The sequence below is a fragment of the Falco punctatus genome (assembly GCF_963210335.1).
Source record: "Falco punctatus genome assembly, chromosome: Z".
In the NCBI taxonomy this organism is placed as follows: domain Eukaryota; kingdom Metazoa; phylum Chordata; class Aves; order Falconiformes; family Falconidae; genus Falco; species Falco punctatus.
The window spans coordinates 57,844,471-57,868,042 of record NC_137586.1 but is presented as its reverse complement, the minus strand read 5'-3'; the positions used below and the strand labels follow the sequence as shown (position 1 = coordinate 57,868,042).

General features: G+C 37.3%; 1 protein-coding gene across 2 annotated transcripts in view; it reads left to right on the top strand.

Annotated features, from left to right (window-relative positions):
- LOC308056236 (solute carrier organic anion transporter family member 4C1-like) overlaps positions 1-23,566 on the top strand; it is an 86,772-nt gene extending 63,206 nt beyond the window's left edge. For both annotated transcript variants that reach the window (XM_080371254.1, XM_080371253.1), the window contains one exon: positions 1-23,566. This exon is cut by the window's left edge and continues 10,190 nt beyond it. The gene's annotated coding sequence lies outside the window, so the exon portion shown is untranslated.
- Positions 23,567-23,572: the final 6 nt, after the last annotated feature.

Sequence of the window (23,572 nt, the reverse complement as noted above, 5' to 3'; positions counted from 1 at the left end):
TGCTGTTTTAATGGTGTACAGTGCAGCAATGACCCAGTGCCAAAAATCTTGACAGATGTATCATGCAGTACTTGTGTCCACACGCCCAGCATGGAGCTGAGCCTCTGTTGGGTACAGTGCACGTAGGGGGTCCAAATGGCTCTGCAGAAGCTGTGCAAGATGTCACACCCCAATACTGCATACTTAGCAGGGTTTCAAAAGGTTTAGTTTTCTACGTTAGCAGTGGAAACTGGGAGGTTCAATTTTTCAAGGGTCCATCAGTATAGAAATTTAATGAGCATAAGTCCTATGTGATACTGTATTCTTTTACATAATATTAAAGTCAATTTTAAAGAAAACAGTAAAGCTTTCAGAAAGCCAGGTACCTAGTTAGCCTATTTCAGGTCTTGCAACAACAGATAGAAATCTTATCTTTTCTTAAATTGTGGCTCTTCAAAAATGTGATTTTGAGCAGTGGAAACACACTAGAAGTTAAAATAAATCTGCTGGTGACAGGCTACAAAGACCATTTACAAGCTATTACAGGGTTTTGTATTCAGAGTTGCTTCCCATTAAAATGATTGTTGACGTGGCAATAATAGGCCTGAAGGTGACAAGAAGGTACAAATCTGTAGCTCAAAACAGTGACATGAGCCACTCCATCCTCTATGTACAGAGACTGGTTTTTTTGCCCCTTAGTTCCTCTCACTTCAATTTTTCATAATCTCCTTATTTTATCTTCAGGATACTACAAATGTAATTAAAGTTAGTGAATGGCTAGAACAAAATCTGGTACAACAATACTATGAAGTATTTTTGCTTGGTGCTGGGCTTTACTGTGAAAAAACATGGTTGCAGAACTGGGTTAGAGAAATGAGCTAGCATATGATCTTGGTTGTAATTTGTTTTGTCTAACCAAATTCATTAATTGCTATTTTCATTCATGGGTGATTTAAGCCATCCTATGAGGGATAACTTTATACCTTTGAATGCAGACCAATTCATAGTATCTGCATTTTACAGTAGATAGCACGGTGCTTCCATGTCACAAGACAAAGTTAGAGATGGTTGGGTTTTGACTGGGGGTTCTTTCCTTCATTTTTTGGTGCAACTCACGCAGTCATCTCATGTTTCATTTGTGGAAATGTTGTCTGGGCTTTCACACATGTGTCTGTCTTTGTTTTGGATCATAGTGATGGATGTTTTAATTTTCATGCTTTCACGCCAGTTGTGCACAGCACATCCACAACAAGGCTTGTTGATGGAAGTATTTACTTCCTCTTTAGTTTAGGAAAAACAATAAAACCACAAGAGCAGTTTTTGTATTGCCATAATGGTTTTAATTGTTGGTGTAATGCAGAAAAACCTTTGCCCATTTCAGAAAGCCATTCAGCACAGGGAGGCAGCCACACTCATTCAGTCTGTGAGGAGTGCAATGTCTGTGCAAGGCTGGTAACACTGAGCCAGAGGTAGGACCTGCAGGAATAAAGTTATGTTTGGGACAGAAGTCCAAATTTTATATCATTGAAATCCCTGAGTGGTTGCTGTTTATCTCAAGAAATGTGCAAAGTCTAGAGGTGCATTGGATTCTGTTTGCAAGTTTCTCCAGGTGCGTAAAGATGTGCTTTTGGGTAAGTCTCATTAATTTTATTTGAACTAATTACATTTCTGTGCTAATTGGAGCTGGAATACGCATCTCCTAATTTCCAGCTAATTGTCCTAACAAAGGCTTTAATAACACATTGTCATGGTGTGTTGCAAAGCAGCTGGAAACTAGTTCTGCTTCTGTTCTGATTTGACCAAAAGACTTTAGTTAATGTGATGTCAAACTCGAGTTAATAAGCTCTACTGAAAGAAAAGATATTTTAACTCAAGTTTAGCACCATGCTAATGTGATTGCGTGTCTCAGCACACATGAAGCGTCTTATGTGTCTCCAGTCCTGGTACCTCCAGTCTCTGAGCAGCAGATACTGAATGGTTCCATACATAAGGGACGCTGCTGAACAGAGAAAGGCTGAATATGCTCTGTCTGCTGCAAACTTTCTTTCTTTCATTTTTCCCTTCATATTCCATAAATGGGGAACAACTTTACTTTTAGGACAAAATATAATTCATAAAGTAACATGCAATAAAACAGACAATAAAAAGAAGAAAAACCAACATGTCTGTTAAACAACCATGTAAAGCATGGTTGTAAAAGTGTTTGTGAAAATGATGTCTTTGCACTCCATATTTGTATTCTGTTCAAGCTGCCATATCAGATGTGCTTAGTTAATAAGTCAAAGCAAGATTTTTTTAACAGGCCACACAGCAAGCCCAGTGATTTATCTGAAACTCAAGCTGTGTTTATTCCACTTCCTACTAATCACTAATTTAAACAGCCTGAAGTCAGAATTGCATTGGCAATCCTGTTGATGCATTTGCAAATGAAACATTGTTATTTTACTCAGTCATTTTGGCTCTAAGCCATTGGTGGTGTTCATTACCATAAACTTGATTTGGACACAGAAGTGAACAGTTGTATCTCAGAAGACAGAAAATTGCAATCTCTGTGCAAATGACATTTTTTTCCCAAAATCATTCAAAATCAGAAATGTAAACAAAAATTGGTTTGGAGACGGAATGTATGAATCTCATTTCATAGACCCCTAAAACTTCGGTGCTTATCCTAACTTTTGGTCTGTCCCTGTTCAAAATCAAACTGAAACTTTTGATTTATGGTACAGAGAATGACCAAAATCTCAGAAATTTATCCTAGTACCTCCTTCCAATCAGTACTTGGAAGTAATGAAAATCCTTAGAAGGGTGGTGGTCATTGTTATATGTAAAGTAAATCTACATGTTACTTTTAAAACACGACACAATGTTTATTATACTGCAATAGTATTGAGAGACTGTGAATCAGGATAGAGGACCTTTTGTGTGCAGAGGTTCAGTCCAGTATTGAAGGACATATAGGGCAGGGCCGCAGTTTTGCAGTTACAAGCTGCAATTGCCACATTCCCCAGAAGTTTACCTGTCTCTCAGATGAATAGTTTTAACCTGGTCACTCCTGTGACTTGCTTTCCTGACCAAAATATAATGCTGGCAAAAAGAAGTGGTTGTTGCAAAGCCAAAAAAAAAGGGGTGAGGGGGTGGAATGGGGATGAAGGGATGACCTTCTGATTGTATTTGATGGAGTTAATTGTGAGCTCATTACACATCAGTGGAACAATACCCACCCTGCCAATAGAGGCTGGGAAGTCTGGGAGCATTAGTGCAGGGTCTGAGTGAGGCAAGGTGTAAACTTGTTCATCTGTCATTTGACATGGCTTAATCTCATTTAACCTGTGACTGGTCATTTATTTTTAAAAAAACTTCTATTGAAACAGGATGAAAGATGGATGAAAGGGGTTTTTCTGTTGTTCTATAAGGAGCAACTGAACTGCACCTTCTAAGCAACAAAAAATCTTTATAATGAGAGGAGGCAATGACTCTGAACAGGTAGTTGGGAGAGGCTGTGGATCTGTGGAGGTTTTAGAAACTTGACTGGACAAAGCCCTGAGAAAATCGGTTTGCTCCAGATTTGAACTAGGGTTTGGAATAGGAAGTTAAACTAGATGACCTCCAGAACTTCTTTCAAACCTATGTTCCTATGATAATATCATAGGTGACTTGTACAAGATTATATATTAAGGCTGTGGTAAAATTTGGTGGTTTTTTTTCCTAATGGCCTAGAGAACACAGGTCTTACAATTCAGCGGGAGGTAGTCTGCATATGGACTATCCATTTTTCTTCACTAAATGATCTGAAACTAACCATTAGAAATATTTTTTTTTCTCTCCTTTAATCCTCTTTGATAGCTGCTGGTTGGATATTTTGGAGCAGGCATATATTCCCCGAATATATCAGGCAGGAAGTTTATTTTGGTGAGCTGCAAATGTTGACAGCTTAATGATGAAGACTCTGTGGATGGTGATTCTCTTTTCTTTAAACTTTAACTGAAAGAAACAGAAAAGCTAAGTTCCTGTGGTTTAATGTTTGGGGTGACTTAGTGTTTTAATGTGGAGAAGGTGACTTAGTATCCAAAGAGCTAAATTAATTAATCTTAATTAAGTTGGATTCTTTTTCTTTTGCCACTTAATGACCAGTTGGGAGGAGTTAATGGTCCTCAGCTGCATCTTGGACCATTAACCACTTAGAAGATTATTTCTTAGGAAGTGCCTACTGTTAAGCATTTCACTATTACAAGTTAAATGTATTTTAATGTCTTCCAAAATGCTTGTGGTTTTTTTCCCTGAGCTGGTTTTGCATATATGATGTCACTGCCTGAACTTTTTGTCTGATACTACTTAAATTGTCATGAAAGAAAGCACCAAAATTAAAGTTCCTTTCAGTTGAAAAATGAAGGAATCAATACTCAAAAGTATTTTATCTTGTTGGAATAGAAATCCATTCTTCTTAATCCACTTGAGAAAGGAGGAAAAGCTGTGTAAACCCTGGTCTGTTCTAGTCTATTTCTGTCCTTCACAGCATGCTTGGGGATAGCATGAGGACAAGGGTAGTGATTACATGTCATCTCCATAATTCGTGTAATGCTGAGTTTGTTGCATATTGGGATTGCACAGCATCTATAATAACTCTTTGGGATATGCACACTGCACATAAATGCACTCAATGTGTAACAGTTTTTTTCTTTACATTCATCTTTTGTTATTTATTGGCAACAAGTGTACAAATAAGTTTAAGATGAATGAAAATGAAATCTTTTACTGCCTCAAATCAGTTGATGCACATAATGACAGAAATGATGGGAGTGGAAGGAAAGTCTTAGATTTTTTAGTGAATTTATTCTAGAAAATTTTCACATAAAGCAAGTATCTTCAATATTTCTATATATTGGCCATGGAAATTATGAAAACTCTAGAAATTACCAATGGAATTGATTTTTTTTTGTTGTTTGTTTTTTGTGCCCCCCCCCCCCAATCTAAAATATTAGACCATTCTCTTTCTTTTATTATAAGAGGTAGTATTTCTTTTATTATAAGAGGTAGTATTTCTACCCCATAATATTACATACTACCCATAGAAGAATTCATAATGAAACAGCTTCCATGTTTCAGATTTCCCATATAAATTTTGAAAATGACATGGCAAAATGTATTTGCTGACATTATTCTCATTGACTTAATCTCCATGTGAGACACAACCAAGCTTGTTTGGACAAACAAAATACAATAAAACACTATTTTGTAGTAGAGGTTCTATGCTGAGCTTGATGTGTAAAGCTGTAAAAGATGTGAAGATGTTTTAAAACCGTTCTGTTCTGGCTGGGAGGGAGTATAGTAAAAGCAATTGTTTTTCTTTAACTGTGATATTTAACAAACTGGACAACAGAGCTGCGTCAAATTAGAGAAGGCCTGTTCACTGTGATCTGCTTCTGCTTTATAGCTGATCTGAAAACACTTAATTTATGAAAAAATATCTTGCTATTTGGGGTTGAAACTGAACAAAATATGCCTGGGCTATTCAGTATTCAAGCAGTAAAGCAAAATCTAGAAAGAAGGAAATGGGAACTTGTCTTTTCTGCTGAAATGTCACAATTGTTTGGGCTATTAAGAAAACATACTGATGAAGGCAGGCACACCTCTGCCAAAGGACAACACTGGAAGAGTAAAGGGCATCATTCTGCTACCATAGATATAAAGTTAGAAATTTAGACAGTCATGAGAGAGTGTTGTGGAATTGTATGAAGTAGAAAACATTCAAAGGAAAAGGCAGCAAGAAGGTCACAAAATGGTCCTGAAAGGCTGGAATTGTACGTCTAGGAACTGACCAGAATGCTGTTGTACCTGGACCCCACTTAATCATATTTCATCTCATCATATCATAGTGTATCATACTGTGTTATCTGAAGGAAAGATTAAAGAATTTATCAAGAAACCATAATAAGTGTTGTAACGTAGGGCTTGCAACTTTTTTCAAAGATATTTGCTTCACAGGTTCATGTCATTTAATTGGTTTCCTTATTCTATCTGCTTCTGTCGGAAAACAAATGTTTTGTAAGGCAAATGTTCTGTAAGATGGCCCTGCTGGGTCCAACTGTTCCCTCTGCTCTCTTGTTATGGTTCAAGAGTGGACATCTAGACAGGAGCAACAGAAATGGAAAGAGACAGTACAGCAAACATTAATGATTCCTATGGATTATTCCAGGGTTTGCTAGTTTTCAGACTCAGGGGTTTTGTTAGTGGTTTCTGTATCTGCAACCTGTGCTTATTAGCAGATGGAGTTTCCATGAATTTGTTCATTCTTCCCTTAATTTCTGGAAAACTTATGCATCCATGATCTCCTGTGTTAAAGTAGCTTATGAGAGCATGCCTTGCAGGAAAAAGGACAAATTTTATGCGAGTGGGCTTAAAGATGATCAAAACGGAAAACTTCTGAGCTTGTTAAAAATGAAGTGGTTCCACCATTTCTATGTAGAAATTCTCACACAGCAAGAATGTAGCTTTTCAAATTTGCTTTGGGTTCAAAAATTCCAGAGAAGAGTTGGCACTACTATGTTTTCTTACAATCCAAAAAAAAAAGATGAAAAAAAGAGAGCGATACACTTGGTGAATCTTGTTTTGAATTTACTCTGGTATCTTATCTTTGATAGTGATATCAAAGTGATAGTGGAGATGTTTGAGTATTCAGAGCACACATTCATACACATTGCCCAGCTGCCTTCCAGCTCCTGCATCTGCCTTCTGCTCATCTTGTCAGTTTGGCTTTCTGATATCCCTTGGCCTTTGCAACAAGCCCTAGCATCACCATGGCTGTACGTTCAGAGAAATGGCATTAGGATCTTTGTAAGGTGTAATTATGAAACTAACCAAGTTGCAGCCACTTCTGAAACCTTGACATTCCTAATCTTTGACTCTCCAGCACAGTCTATAGACTGTTTTTATCTTCTCTAATGTAATAGAGTTGTTCTTGCTAACTATATCAGTACCTAGTTTATTTTGAATCTCACTAAGATAGTTTCCTCCTGTGTTGTGGCAGTCATCACTTTTCAGCTTCAGAGAATGTTGCTTTCTTCTCATGTTATGACAGATGCAGCTGAATGCTTCAGCTCATCTTCTGTCTCTTTTTTTTAATTCATTATTTCACATGTCTATAAATACCTTTTTTTTCAATCTAGTGACATATCATCTTCACAAGGCAATTATTTTATATCTGTTGTTACTTTTATTATGTATCTCAAACACTGTCAGAGTTTTCTAATGGGACTGGACTCAGTATTAATCAACTGATAAAATCAACTTTTGTCATTCGTTTATATAAAACATTGTCAACATTAGGCTATGTAAAAAGAGTTCTAGAATAAAGGGACCCGTAAGGCTCGAGTCCAACTCCTTGCTCCTCACAAGACTACCTACAACTAAATCATAAGACTAAGAACATTGTCTCGATGCTCTTTGAAGTCTGACAGGTTTAGTGCTGTGACCACTTCCCTGGGGACCCTGTTCCAGTGACTCATCATGCTCTCAGTGAAGAACCTTTTCCTAATGCTCAATCTGAACTTCCCCTGATGGAGCTTCATACATACCATTTCTTTGTGTCCTATCACTGGTCACCAGAGACAGGAGATCAACACTGCCCCTTTTGAGGAAGTTGTAACCTGTGATGAGGTCACCCTCAGCCTTCTCTTCTCCAGGCTGAACCAACCAAGTGACCTCAGCCACACCTCATAAGCCACACCTCTGGACAAGCTGCAGCTGGACAAGCCGCAGCACCTCTATGTCCCTCTTGAAGTGAGGCGTCCAAAACTGAACACAGGATTCATGGTGCAGTCTCAGCAGTACGGAGTACAGGGGGATGATCACTTCCCTTGTCCCACTGGCCACACAATTTTGCGTCCAGGCCAGGGTGCTGTTGGCCACCTTGGCCCCCTGGGCACACTGCTGGCTCCTGCCCAGCCGGCCGTCACCCAGCACCCCCAGGCCCTTTCCCACCAGGCCCTTTCCAGCCGCTCTGCCCCAGCCTGTAGCGCTGCGTGGGGCTGGTGTGACCCACGGGCAGGACCCGGCACTGAGCCCTGCTGAACTTCATACAACTGGCCTGGGCCCATCGCTCCAGCCTGCCCAGGTCCCTCTGCAGAGCCTCCTGCCCTCAGGCAGGTCAGCACTCCCACCCAACTTGGTGTCATCTGCAAACTCACTGAGGGTGCACTTGATCCCTTCATCCAGAACATCAATAAAGATATATTAAACAGAACTGGCCCCAGTACTGAGCCCTGGGGAACTCCACTTGTGACTGGTCACCAGCTGGATGTAACTCCATTCACCACCACTCTTTGGGTTTGGCCATCCAGCCACCTTTTTACCCAGCATAAAATGTATCTGTCCAAGCCATGAGCAGCCAGTTTCTCCAGGAGAATCCTGTGGGAGATGCTGTCAAAGGCTTTACTAAGATACAGATAGACAGCATCCACAGCCTTTCCCTCATCCACTAGGTGGGTCATCCTGTCATAGAAGGAGATCAGGCTTGTTAGGCAGGACCTGCCTTTCATAAACCCATGCTGGCTGGGCCTGATCCCCTGGTTGTCCTGTATGTGCCACATGATAGCACTCAAGATGATGCTCCATAACCTTTCCTGGCACTCAGGGCAGACAGTTATATCCCTTTAAGGATATAAAATTAATTATTTCTTGTTAGATTGCTTGACATAAATTCTAGTGTTAATGTTACCTGTTTAGATTTATTTTTACCTATTTTTGGAGATGAAATAACTATATTATATACTATATTGCATATAGTATGAAATAACTATATGCATTTTATACATTTTATAAACTTAACTAGTTTCATGTTCATGTTGAATATATAAAACTCATGGAGATAAGACACTGAAACCACAGTCTAAAACCCAGCAATGACAGTTAATTTTCCAAAACCATTTTAGCTAAGTAATGCAGTGCGGTTTATCCTACAGAGATGGTGCTGATTTTGTTGCATAGCATGAAATTTAATAAGTAAGCACTGAAATGGTACTGCCAGAGATACTTCCATAAAAGATGTCATTTGTGTCATTTAGGTAAACTCAGGTTGTGATACCCTGGGTTGGGCTGAAAAATATTTTTCACTTTCTGCAATGCAACTACTTATAAAGTTCAAACACATGTGGATATGTGCTGGAGCTTGGCTTTTTTACACTTTGTATATTAAGTTATGGATTCGTGTTTTAAAAGGGCTGTGCACTTTGAAATGTAAACTTTAGCTTCCTTTTAACATGTAGGTTTTGGTATCAATGACATTTTAAGGAACAGTTTTCAAGATTTTGGAATAAAATAGTGAAATACAAATTTATTTGATTAGGAAATTTTGATCTTCTATAATTTGCATTTTGTTGATTAGATTATGACTGCAGAACTGTAATGCATATTTATTCAGAGGGCCCACCCTACTGATGATAGAGTGCATCAAGGACAGCTATTTTGTTTAAGAAAGCAATAAATATTATTTTAGGGAGAAGTTAATAATGCAGAATGTTATTAGGTCATGCACAGTTTCTAATGGCTGATAATTTGCACCTTCTATGTGTGTATATGTGTAGATAATTATTAATATATATAAGTGTGTCTTGCAAAGCCTGTCTTGCTGGTATGGCATGTTGTCCATATAGATTGTCTCCTCGATGATTTTCAGAATTTCAGCCGCTAGATGGAGCAGGATATTAGGATTCACAGTGGTTAGGGCAAGGTACGGGGCAGAACTTTAGAGGCTATTATTACCAATTTATTTTTTACTTGCAGGTACAAAGGGAGGAAGGTTTCCCTGCCCACTGACTTCTGTGCTGTGGAAAGATGTAGCTTATATTATTATAATTCCATTATACTAATTTGTAATTAAACAAAATTATGATGCAGAGTTTTGACAGAAGTCCATCCATTTCCCCATGTTGTGTTGCTGTTATGGAAAGAATCAGGCTGTGACCTGAGGTGCCAATATCAGTAAAGTCACGCATTTTAAAAGTGGATTTCAAACTTTTTTTTAAAACTCTTGCAGTAATTGAACTAAACTAACCTTTTGTCCTTGGGACTTCTGTTTGCTTTCTTGTTTCTTTAGCAAGCAATTTCTAGCTAGTATCCAGTCACTAGGAAAAATGCATTTTAGAGAAAATTAGTTCTGTCAACAGTAAACCAGCACAAGCCACAGTTTCTCATTTCCTGCAAGGCAGAGGTCAAGTTTCAGCATTCTTTTTCCTTTGGTCATCTGCCTTTGGTTTTAGTAAGAAATTTAATTTCATTTTATAAACTTTATCCTGTCATCGTTATAAGACCTCAGATATTCACCTGCTATTAGTAATCCAGCAATATTAATGTAATGGTAGAACTACTAGCTCAAAGTGTGCCATAGAAAGTGGAGATAAAATTCCCTTATTAACTCCTAAATAATTTGAACTAAATCTTTAGTATTTTGTGTTTAGGAAAAAATTCGCAAAGCATTCTGAAATTCCATTCTTCAGTCAATAGTAGCAGCAGCCACTGCATATCAGTTGCAGGAAGAAAAGCTGTGCCAAATTTGTTTTACATCTCTCTGATAAGAAAAATCTTGTAATGAAATTTTCATGTTCAGTAAGAACTGACAGAGTGAATATTCACAGTTAATGGCTTGTCCGTAATTTGTGTGCTGAAATATTTTTTGCAGAGATTATTGTGGGAGTAACTTTCTAAAGTAACTATGACTATCTGAATGGGCTGTAATATTATACAAATAACCAAAGTAAATACATTTCAAAAAGTGACTGATGTGCATTGTGTATATTTTTAAGTATGTGAACAGAAACGGAGTTAAAAATCCTATTACAATACTTCATTTAGGTATAAACATTAGAAGTGTCTAATGTTTGGATGGGACATACAAGGTTATCTCTTTGTATGTACTAAAATGTAAATAAATAATGAAATGCTATGAGTTTTTCTGTTTAAAGCTAGGTAGATTCCTACAGTCCTCCTTATCAACTGGTGACTAGCCACCTGCTTCTCTCTTCCAGTAGGATCTTCTGGAGTTGTTTAAAGAAGTAAAAAGGTTGAGCGTTGAGCTTCACAGCCAACAGTTGATGCCAAAATGGCACAGAGTAACTGATCAGAGATGAATTTTGTCTTTAAGCAGCAAAGGTATTTATTTCATGCAACGTTGGGGAGCTAGCCGATTTGCACTGGACAAACTAGCTCCAAAGTTTTCAGTGAAAAGTTAGGTATTTTATACAGTTTTCGTGAGAGGTTACACAACATCTTTACATACATACTCATTTAATTTTGACACCTAATCATTCCATTCATAATAGGTGGAATCTAGGTGGAGTAGACCTTTCAATTTTCTTTGTTCAGCGATCTCCTGACTTGATGGTCTCCTTATCTCCTTCAGGTGACCACCTTATCTTTTCTACTTATCCAGAGTACATTCCTTTCTCAACACAAACAGCATCACCCAGAGCATTGTACCAAAATCATCCTGACTAATCTTTTTATTTTAAGACCTTGTTCTGTTTCTTGTTCTGTTTCGTAGTGTATGTTGAAATACCTACTGAAATAATAATAGTTATATGAAGATGATACTGATCTTGCACTAATATGCGGTGCCTCTCTTCAATGCACTGCAAAACCTAGCAAGTTGACATGTTGTTTATATCCAGGGATCATACAAACCACTGAATTAAAAGCACTGAACTGAGATTAATTGGTGCTGAAGCACCTGCTAAGTGAATAAAAGAGCTTAAGCAAAAGCCTAAACAATCTTTTGTTAGTAGTGGTTTCATTTATCAACTTGAGATGATCCAAAGATTTTGTAATTAAAATGAGAAAGTATGTGCTGGGAGGAATATTAATACAAAACTACAGAACCTTGGGTTTTTTGGTTTTTTTTTTTTTGTTTTTGTGTTTGTTTTAGTTTTTTTGATAAGCAGATGCCAATGGTGGCCTGGATTTATGAACATGCCAATTAAATTTTTAAGCAGCTAATCATAACAGTCTGATGCATTAATTTAAAGCTCAGGAAAAACTCTAGTGAAGCTAGATTGCTCAGATAATTGAAAGAGGCTATGGATCTGTAAATTACTCTGCATTCTCTACCATAGCATTAAACCATGCAGTAATGGAGATAACTCTAATTGATAGAACTGAAAGGCAGGCTGCTGGCAGCTGGCTTTGCTCCAAGCAGTCCATTTAGGATATCTCAATATACAGTCATTATTGTGCTTCTACTCAAAGTTTTAGAGAACTCCTCTATAAACTTCTTTACAGCATAAGTTCTTATCACATTTTAAGAGCAGTTGGCTATAATGTATGTCCAATAACATTTATAACTAGTTAGGCTGTAGCATCAATAATTGCACTTTATGGATTTTAAAGACCCCACTGCCATCTGAAAAGTAATTATTGCATCATTCAGTTTAGAAGTCTATAGGTTACAGATGTTATGGCTAGGAGCTCACAGCTGTGAGTATAGGGCTCTCTTCTAGAACAGTAGCAGAACCACAATAACTTCTTCATATGATTAAATAATGGATTGCATGGCGGGATTCATGCATGAGACTCTCAGCCTCATTCAATGTAAACTCCTTGAAGTGTTTTGGGAAGAAGTGGTGATGTCTTTTCACGGTCTTTGAGATGACTAAGGAGCTGAGACCTGCAGGTTAGCAGAGCAACTGAGGTTCTCCTTTATGTACAAGAAAATTGATTCTACTAGCTCTGTGTCAGCTCCTTTGTGATACTGAGGACTGCTGGCATGTTTTATACTTTTGCTATGTGTTTTCCTCCTGCAGCAGTGTATATCAGGAAGCCATCAGATCAGTGCCAGGAGTTAATAAAAACTGAAACCAAACAACAACTTCCTGCTGACCACACACACATGCTGTTAACAGAATTTGCATTAGTTAAGGGGAGATCATGGAAGAACCTGGACACAGAACTTTTCCACAAAATCTTGATGACTCATTGGAATTTCTCTGTTTTATTGAGTGTTGTTTTTCTTTATTAAGTGCCTTCAAATATCTAGCAATGTTCTGATCATGCTGGGAAGAGGGATATATACTCCTTTCTGAGGGGAAAGCTCTGATGAATCCCTAACCACATGGTGACTCCTGAGTCTCACTCTGTCATGTCCCCTTCATCACTAGGTGTTTGCACATCCTTCCTGGAGACAGTTACAGGCTGAACTCCAAAGAGCTTGGGGTTTGTAGTGTGCACACCTCAGGAGCATTTAGAAGAAAACAGTCGTTCTGGTCTGTCAGGGCTGGGTGTTGCTGCTGTTAGGAGAGGCCATCTGGAAAAGTAAGTTCCCATTGTTTTCGCTTTTTCACAGACCTTCAGGACCGGTATTGCACAGAAATGAAAATGAATTATGGTGTAAAACCAAACGATAAATGTTCTCCATGAAACTGTACAGTGAAGAGTTGCAACAAGGATGCCAAAGATTTGCTGAGCGCAGCATCTTGTATTGTCTAGAGCTGAACCTCTGACGTGTGATTCAAACTTCCCTGATGTTGACAAAGGACCATTTAAGGGATATGGAAAGTATCCCTTGGAAAATATCTATGGACAGCAGATGTTATCTTCAATTGTATTGATAGGTCTCCTCCCAGTTCCTTGCTCTGACCCTACATCTTCCAACAATGTCCTCTTTTTCAGGGGCATTTGCTGCAAAACTGAGGTCCTTTAGGATCAAAATACTCAAATATACATGCTTTGTTTTTTTTTTTCCCCATGGAAGGCATACTGAAGTTGAAACCAGTCATCTAAAAATATGATGACTTTAAGTTTCTTTTCAGTGGGACTGAGATACTCCTACATTCTCTGAAAATTAGTGAACTATCAGAGCACATGGGAGGTGAAAATTAAAATAAATTAAATCAAGAATGTTTTAATGAACAGAAAAAGGCTTGCCAGTTTTTTAAAATTAGCTTAGATGTCTGTTTTAATAGTATGACACATTTTGTGAAGGAAGACTGTCCATGACTTGGAGAATGCTTGTAAGTATTTGTTACATCAAAGACCTCCATTTTGCTTTTTTTTTTTTTTTTTTTTTTTTTCCCCCGAAAGCAAACAGGTCTTGACCCGTTTGAGAATATGCCATTTAATTTTCCTTGGTACAATGGCATGTTTTTCAACAAGGCTGAAGTAACTAAATAATAATGAATTGCAGGCCAGTGTAAAAAAGAAATAATGGAAGCATGCTAATACTTAGGACCTTGCAGCTAGAGTCCATTTTTCTAGCTAGTGAAACATACATTTGTCCTTAATGTTCAGCAGTTATGAAGTTTATGCTATTTATTTACAAAACTTTGTGAGAAGATTATGTACTTTATAGACCTACTAAAGCAGATAGATGAACAAAAGTAAGAGTTTGGTCACATCAAAATGGTGGCCTTGATAAACAGTATCTTCCCAACATCTGCTTTGTTGTTGGGTTTTTTGTGTGTTTGTTTTTTTTTTTTTTAAATCTAGGCCTACTATTCTAACAAGAAAATGATGCATAGTAATGAAAAGGATTCTTTTCCATCTCTGTGAAAAAAATGAGGTTTGGGATGATGCTATATGGTCTGTTTCCAAAATTTTGATTTGTAAAAATTTGTTCCCTAATTAACCTGGGTAAGGGTGGTAGAGAAAAGCTAAATTTAATATACTCCTGTCCTAACGTCAAAACGTACTGTGCAAGCCTGTCATTTTTGCTTCTATTTCCTCATAACTAGGTAATATACCGGTTTAGTACATAAATCAATCACACAATTAGTGTAAAATCTAGTATAAAACTGGCACATGTTGAGTTTCTGATACCTCTGATTAATCTCTTTGTAACACAATTTATTAGAGTATAAACTTTTCCTTTTGACTTCCACTTGTACTCAGAGCTATGGCAGCTGCAGCACATGTAAAACATGGTGAACTCTACTGTTCAGAGTTTAGGTCCCACTAATTCTATTGCTTTAAAATTATTCCAATGAGTAAGACCTAAGATTATGCAAGATGTGATTTAAACTTCAGGTGACTTTCATTTGTTGTGGTTTAATCCCAGCTGGCAACTGAGTACCACACAGCTGCTCACTCACTCCCCTCCCCAGTGGGATGGGGGAGAGAATCAGAAAGGTAAAAGCAAGAAAACTCATTGGTTTGAGATAAAGACAGTTTAATAGGTAAAGCAAAAGCCACGCACGCAAGCAAAGCAAAGCAAGGAATTCATTCACCGCTCCCCATGGGCAGGCAGGTGTTCGGCCATCTCCAGCAAAGCAGGGCTCCGTCACGCATAATGGTTACTTGGGAAGACAAACGCCATAATGCTGGATGACCCCCCTTCCTTCTTCCTCCCCTAGTTTATATACTCAGCATGATGGTGAATGGTATGCAATATCCCTTTGGCTAGTTCAGGCCAGCTGTCCTGGCTGTGTCCTTGCCCACTTCTTGTGCCCCTCCAGCCCTCTCACTAGCAGGGCCTAAGAAAGCTGAAAAGCCCTTGACTTAGTATAAACATTACCTAGCAACAATTAAAGCCATCAGTGTGTTATCAACATTATTCTCATACTAAATTCAAAACACAGCACTGTACCAGCGACTGACAAGAAAATTAACTCTGTCCCAGCCAAAACCAAGACAGTATCCACACCTTATTCCATACCATTTTATATCATGCCACACTTTCCAACACATCCCCATTAACTATCACGACAATTCCCATCCTTTGATTTAATACCAGTCTGTGGACCACCACTGTACAATGTCTGTAGAAAGTTCACAAATGTCCACAAAATGTCCACTGAGTTCAATTGGTGCATGACTTCGGTCTCTATCTGTTATGGTGGGCACTCAGGACAGGAGAGGTTGTGTTTGCATGGTTATTTGGCACCAAAATCAGGATAAAAAATGGATAGTCCATAGAAACAGAAAACAGTCATCCGTTATTCACCTTCTGCATGCCATGCATCGTTTTATGTATATTTGTCTTAACTTTCCTCAGTCATCTATTTTCTACATTAATGGGGATTATTTTGTTTAGTCTTTTCCCCTAACAGATGTAATCATCCTCTGAACTTTCTCTGGTTACCATGTCAGGGGCTATAAACATAATACCTCCAAGCAGCAAGAGTAAAGTGCAGAAAAATACCCATGCATCAACAATCAAACAGAGAGAAGTTTTTATGCGCTATCACAAACATGGATATTACAAACATGAATTTACAAAATGTGTTACAACACAGAGATGATTTTACAATTCAGAATCTACTTCAAATACTAGTAGGTTTATTGCCAAGAAAGAGATTCAATGAAATGTACTCTGGTGACTTTTGAAATCCATTTTAGATAAAACCCCCTTCATTTATTTGGTGCTTTTCTGAGAAATTTACAGAATTAAATTAATACTTGCTAATTTAAGTTTCATTTGGTATTAATCCTCTGAGTGTTATATTTTCTTCTTGTTGATGTGATGTCTGTGCTATAGTTAACTTAGCATAGCCTTCAAATGGTTACTGATTGTGCATGCTTCCAGTAATGTACCTCCCATAGTAGTGCACTTCTTATGGAGGCACATGGTCTTGATAACTAGCACATCATGAATGACCCAACATTTTGTTGTTTTTTTTCTAGATGTAAGTGTTGCTTATCAAGTCCCGGTTAAGTACTTATCAGTACTTTGGACTGGCAGTAACCACATATGTGAACCTTGACTCATTACCTGACCATAGAGAAGTTACTTAACTACATGTACTTTACTTTCTGATCAATAAAACAGTAGCAAAACCTAAAAAAACCCCTCAAACCTCTAAAATCAATGAATAAGAAAATGCAAAAATGGATGGCTATGTATTTACAATAGCAAGGCCTTTAATTTATATTTGTTGACCTCACAACATGAAGTACTATGTTTAAACTCACAAATATGTTTATATTTGGAATTTTTATTCTGCAGGCAATGGAGGGCAATTCCATTTTTTTTCTTTTCAATGACTCTGCTACTGTAGATAGCAATGGGAGGAAAAGGTCAGCTGAAGCCGGAAGAATTTTTTCTGTAGTGAAAGATTCAGTGCTATTTACCTTATGACAAGATGAAGGATGCTGGAAAAGTTCAATGTACAGTTTTTCTTCCTGCTGAAGCACATTTTCTTAATCTTATTTTAAGCTTTATTCACATGTGTGGTGCTACATACTTTATCATGACTTTAATGTAATTTCTGCCATTTGAAAATCTTGCTAATCACATTTATACTCCATATCAGCACAAATGGGAGTATATGCTCTATTGAAGTGATATTCTAAGTGTTTATTGCCCATCTCTTAACTTCTTGTAAAAATTAGAAAAGTGTTAAGTGTTGTTAAGAAAAACAAGGCAACACAATTCCACAAGGCAACAAAAAATAGTTATAGACTTACAGGAAAAAGCGCCTGTTTAGGTTTGCATCCATTAGGTCATAAGACTACATGGTATTAAAAGTCAGTTACAGAGATGTTTGAGCTGGCTGAAGTCTACAGGGCTTATAAGAAAGTGTAGAAAGGCACCTCACAGAGATGGGGAGGAATGATACCTTCACTGTACAACCACGGGGCTAAAGTAAGATGTGAGCTCAGCCCTACCCTCCCTTAGGGCTGTGCAACCTTGTGGCTTTGTGACTGCTGGTGTGTGGCAGTGAAGATGGCCTCCAGGTCATGCCAGTAGAGGCGAGGGAATAAATTCTCCTTGTAAGTCTTTGTATCTCCAAAACTGGTGCAGTTTACAGGGCAGACAAGACTTAGCCTGGATGGGTTTGCTGTACCTGGTTGATCGTGTGTTTTTGGACTGACAGTTCACTGCTGCTTTAGTGGTGTGAAATTCCTGCAAATTTCAGTCCTCTGGTGTCCAGAAAGAGTTGTCTTCCTTCTGTCCAGCTTGTGTTAATCTTGACATGGTATTACAGAGCCAGTTTGAATTTGATCTGTTACTGATCATTTCACTCAGCGATTTGTGAACTAGCCTGAAACGTCTCTCCCTAGGACCGTCTTGTTTGGCACAGTTAATCAGCAAAGGAAGGATGGTGGATGTCCCTCAGCATTTTATGTTTAATTTACTGATCAGGGTCAGAATTAGCACTAAGGATGAGAGTAGCTTGCTTGTGTTGGTAAAAAAAAAGATGGTATTCATGTTGTTCACATTGTTTTATCATGACTCATAGATTAGTTTCTTTCTAAACCGATTAATTTTGTGTCACTCAGATCAGTTACTCTTAAAGACCAATTTACTTTCAATGAGAAATTAGTAGGATGCCTGGAATTTTTATTGTTATTTGAAACAACCATTTTAATTGAAACTACTCTTAGTCTTTTTTTTTTTTTTTTTTCTTCCCCATTAAATTCCATATGTTAAAATGTCTTACACATGCAAAAATATTTTGTAATGGCTAAGTATTAGCCAGGCTCCAGGTCTGGATAGAATGGCATACAATTTGTTATGGATCTCTATAACTATTACAAAAGAAGACTGAAATGCCTTCTACGTTAGTGAAAGCAGGACTGGAGTAAACACAGGCAGAATGGGTCTGGTCTGCAGGTTTGTGCGGTTTTGTTTGGAAGACTGATGTTACAGTATGCTCTTCCTTGTAATGTAATTTCTTGTAATTTCTCCTTCAGAGAAATACCACAGCTAAACGTAATGAGTAGGTGACTGCTTTTTTTATTCCTGACAAACTAAGGGAAAAACAATATTGCTGGGTATGGACTCTGAATGCATGAAGAAATTGATGTGAAATAAATTGCATGTGAAGTCTGAAATACAATTATTAAAATCCTCATCTTAAGAAAAGTTTTAACTAGGCATTAATTCTAATATATGTACATGATATATAAGAAAAAAATACAAAATTCATTATCTGGGCAGAAATAATAAATTCAACAGAATGCATTCTTTGATGAGTGAGAGTGCTGATATATACCTACTTAAATGGTGATATAGTTGCAAACTAGTGTTCAATCTTGAATTTGCTCTTTGAGTATTAAATCAATTGCTACATTGTCCTTGATTTCAAAACACAGCTACACTGCTCAGCTTAGTAGGCATTGGCGGATGCCAAGATTTGTCTTGCTATGGAAACCATTGAAAAAAAATCTACTGATTGTGTTTTTCAGGTTAAAAAGTGAAGGGATCATCATGGAATTTATATCAGTGTTTAAAGTTATGGTCTTTTGAACAAAATCTGGAAGGAATCTGAGGATTTCAAGCTATGCCTTACCTTTCAGTGCAGGTTAGCAGTCCCTGTGTTGTTTCATAATACTACATTATGAGAAAATCCCTCATATTCCTACACCAATTTCCCATCAGTTTACACACTTGGTATGCACTTATAATTATAAATGGGGGGGAAAAAAATTGAGACCTTCTTTCCCTTCTCCTTTTTTAGATTTCTTTGTCTGAATGTGTTTGTATCAGGAAGAAGAGACTCTAGCTCTCATGTTTTATTCTTCCAGTGCATATTCCTGTAGGATTGCTCTGCTTATCTCTTTTTCTATCACTAACCATTGACTTTGATTAAAATTAATCCAAAACTACTGCCAAAAAAATTCTGACCAGGCTGCGAGAGACGGGGGAGGGAAGGGGGGAAGCCTTGTCCCACCCTCAGCTCCAAACTTTAGTCTCTACAGTGGTAATCCATATATATATTGATCTGTAGTAGAAGATTCACTGATGATTAATAAATGCCTTGTAATAAACACCTCTGGTTTTTTCTATAAGTGTCCTAGGAGTTTATCAGTGTGCAGTCATAAATGACTATGTTTAATATTGGTAGGGTAATTTTTACTGTGGGAAAAGTGTTATTCCAAGCACTTGCTTCTGCATACAGAATTTCGTTCCTCAACATGAGACAGTGATAGAAAAGTTGGAATTACTTTTGTACTTTTACAGTCCCGTCCTTTGAACTTTTATGGGGGAAAAGTCTGCCCAAGAAAATCTGAGTGGCATGCTTGTCCACGACCGATGGAAATCATTAAAGTCATTAAACTTTTCAGTGTCTGATGTCAGATATCTGCATTTCTTTGTCCTCCAGAAAAATTGTCCCAGCTTGTGATCCTACAAATTCATGATTATTCCACAGTATGATGAGATCCCTAAACTTCTTTTTTCCTTTGCTAGTAGTTTGTTTTTGTATTTGGCTATTACTGGTGATTGATCCAAATGGAAGATTAACTTAAAATATCCTGGGGCCATAATGAGGAATACAACATACATGTGGAATTCAATTCGAACTACTACCTTGACCTACTCACTTTCAGCGGTAGGCAGTATGTGCCGCTTTGTTTCCGAGTGCTATTTGAAGTAGAGCTTGTAAGCGACCATCGGGTGTCACTGCTGCTGCTCTTTATAAAGGCCTGCTCCCTTGGCTATCAGCAGAGTAGGCCTGGAGAGTAATTTAGGGAAAAAAGGTGCGCACGTTGGTTTCAAGATCTGCATTTTCCTTTTTGCAGCATAAGAAGGAGTAAGACAGAAATTCGGACAGCAGCGACTGGTATCAGTAAAGGAAAAGAGCCACAGTAACTGAGATGTAGTTTCCATAGAAATTCTGCAAGGTCTAACGTGTATAGTTAAATGCAATTACTCTGGGATGATATTGACAAGTTTATCATAAATTTTTCCATTAAGGAACAGATCTCCACTTAAGCTAAATCAAACGCTTGTTTGATTGTTAAGGGTATAAAGATGTATGCTGTCATGTTGCAGTTCTTAAAATAAAGACAGAGTTTTGGGTAAAAAAAAGGAAGTGACAATCCTGAAACTGTAAGGCAGTATTAAAATTAAACTTACAATATTTCACATGTTCATTAATGAATGAGTGCCTTACATCACCAACAAGCACAGCAGGTGGCCTGTGGACCTTGAAAAGCTGACATATTTCATACTGTTAGAATCAGATGTGGTTTCATCTTGGGTTGAAAATAAGGCTTTGATACCATAGCATAAGTACATGTGATCCAAATCATTACCTTCAGGCTCTTCTGTATCGGCGGGCTTTGCACCTACTCAGAGGTACTTTGACTTTCACAAGATTTGGTTCAGGCCCAGAAGTCTGTTTATATGGAAATGCTCCTAATGGTCCAAAATATATACTGTAGGTCAGGAAGAATGTATTGTTTTAATGTCCTTTGTAGCTGAGAAATCATATCAACAGCATATACTATCTATATTTGTAAAATACGTACAAAGTGTTTCTAAAAATGTATGTGGTTAGACTGTGTTTAATGTACCTTGCATTTATGCATCTTTTTCCAGTAATAAGAATTTTCTGTATGAGCTTTTTCCTTGCTAGTAGTGAAACATTATCAGAGAAGATCAACACTGTAATTTTGTCATATTTTTTAGATCAAAGACATGAATTCTGTATACAACTTCAATATTACTAATTTGCATGGTCTTAAGATGTTTGTAGACTACAGTGAAATGGCTTTTTCTTAATAATTTATAAGTTTAATATCTTTCTCTTCCTTTCATGAAGTTGTATAACTCTGTGTATGCATCTATGGATGTTTCTTGCATGAATAATGACCTGTTTAAATTAGCATAATATGGTCTATAAAATTTTATAATGCTTTTGTGGTATATTGGGAGTCAGGGTAGTGCTACTATTCTTGTTTTCAAAGGAGGAGAATTCAATAAGTAAATGCCAAACCCTTTACTTGTATTTACATAAAATGTTTTAGGAAGAATAAAGAATTGACCCTGATATTAAAAAGCCCAATGAATTTCTGATTACTGGATGTTGCCACTAATTATACAAATAGCAAAGGCAGGGGAAAAAAACCCCAGAAACTTTTTTCCAAAGGGACTTTGAAACTTTGGCAATAGACAACTATTACAGACTTGTAAAATAAATTGAACTGGGTGGGACCTCTGGGGGTTTGCTGGTCTGACCACTAGCTTAAATCATGTCCATAAAAGGTACAGTAGGTTGCACATGATCATAACCATTTGATTTTTAAGCATTTCTAGGAATGGGATACCGTAACTTCTCTAGGCTACATATTGCAGTGTTTGACCGCTGTCATGGTAATAAATTTCTTCCTTACCTCTGATCAGAACGTATCGCTGCTGGACTGGGAAGCAAAAAATGCCATTAAAAGGTTCTGATGAGTAGGTAAACTCACAACTGAGGATGAAGTATGTTTGTGTCAAGCTTGCAACTCCTTCCAGGACAGCAAAAATTACATGGCAATATGTACTTTGTTTTCTCATGCAGTAACTCAAGAGTAAAACACATGACATTCAGCAACTATTATAGCAATCCAAGATGGTAGCATATAATTTATTAATCACAGGTTGTAACAGATACAGCTCCAGTAAGAAAATTAAAGTCATATTCCACTAAATCTTAAATTAAACCTCTTCCTGATGGAATAATTTAATTTTATAGGAATCAAAGAAATCAAGTATAAGGCTGTGATTTTTTACGAGTGATTCAGGAAATCTTAGCACAGTAAGATTCTTCCAAGATATACAACATTTGTTCTGCTTGACTCTGCATTTCAAAGAAAAGTAATTAGCCAGTACTTTCAGCTTTTCATCAAGTTCAGGTTTCAGATTTTCTTGAAAGGCAGCTCTCTCTTTGGGGATAACATGGAGTAGGTCTACAGAGAAATTGTAATATAAGTATTTCATGCTTTTAAAGACTGTTAGTCTAATATTCCAAAGGCCAACTTCTGAAGATAGTTCATAAGTGTACTGTTTTAATCCAAGGGATGACTCACTTCCTGCTCCATCATTTGGGGTGTTGGAGGAAGCAAGACGCACACTTTTCACCAGCAGGAAGTTTGGAATGTTTTCACAGATTTTAAGTGTGCTGTGAGATAAGTGCATTTGGTACAGAATTAGAAATAGGCTTCTTACTTCCTGTCAGTTTAAACAAGGGATTTTTGGTGGGGTGTTGTTTATTGCTCATGTCTGTTTCAGGCATCTAAGAGTTCCTTATGTCACTGAAATGTATTAATAATACAGTAACAATAAAACATTGATATAGAACTTCGTATGATTGAACATTAGAAATAGTAACCCTTTTAGGAGAGAAACAAGGAGATAAATGAGATCATTAATTTTCCCACCAGACCACAACAATCATTTGGAAAGTGAAAATGCTGGAAAACTTCCAGTTGCAACTTCTACATAAACAGCAATATACTTCAAAACTTATTTAACTTTGGGGAGTCTCAAGAAGATAAATGAGTGTATGATTCACTGAAATGGAAACTGTATAAATACGTATGGAAGTTACACTGGGATGCACATAATTAATTTGCATTATTTTTATACTATAAAATATAATATACTCTTGTATGTTATGACCTGATGTTCATAACAGTTCTGCCATTTGACGTCTTGACATTCTCAATGTAATTTTCATGACCTGAATTTCTTTAAATAATATTTCCAGTTGAGCCTTGGACTTCTTTTGGTGTCTTTCCTTTCCAGGTCTAGGAAATTCCTTTTTCTTTTGTATTAGTACAGTGTCAGTGCACTACAATATATAAATGACCTAAAGGAGAGCAATGTCCAAAATTTGCCAGAATTCTTAGTATGAAATTGCCAGGAACTTTATTTAATTTTGGTGATATTCATCTTAATTTT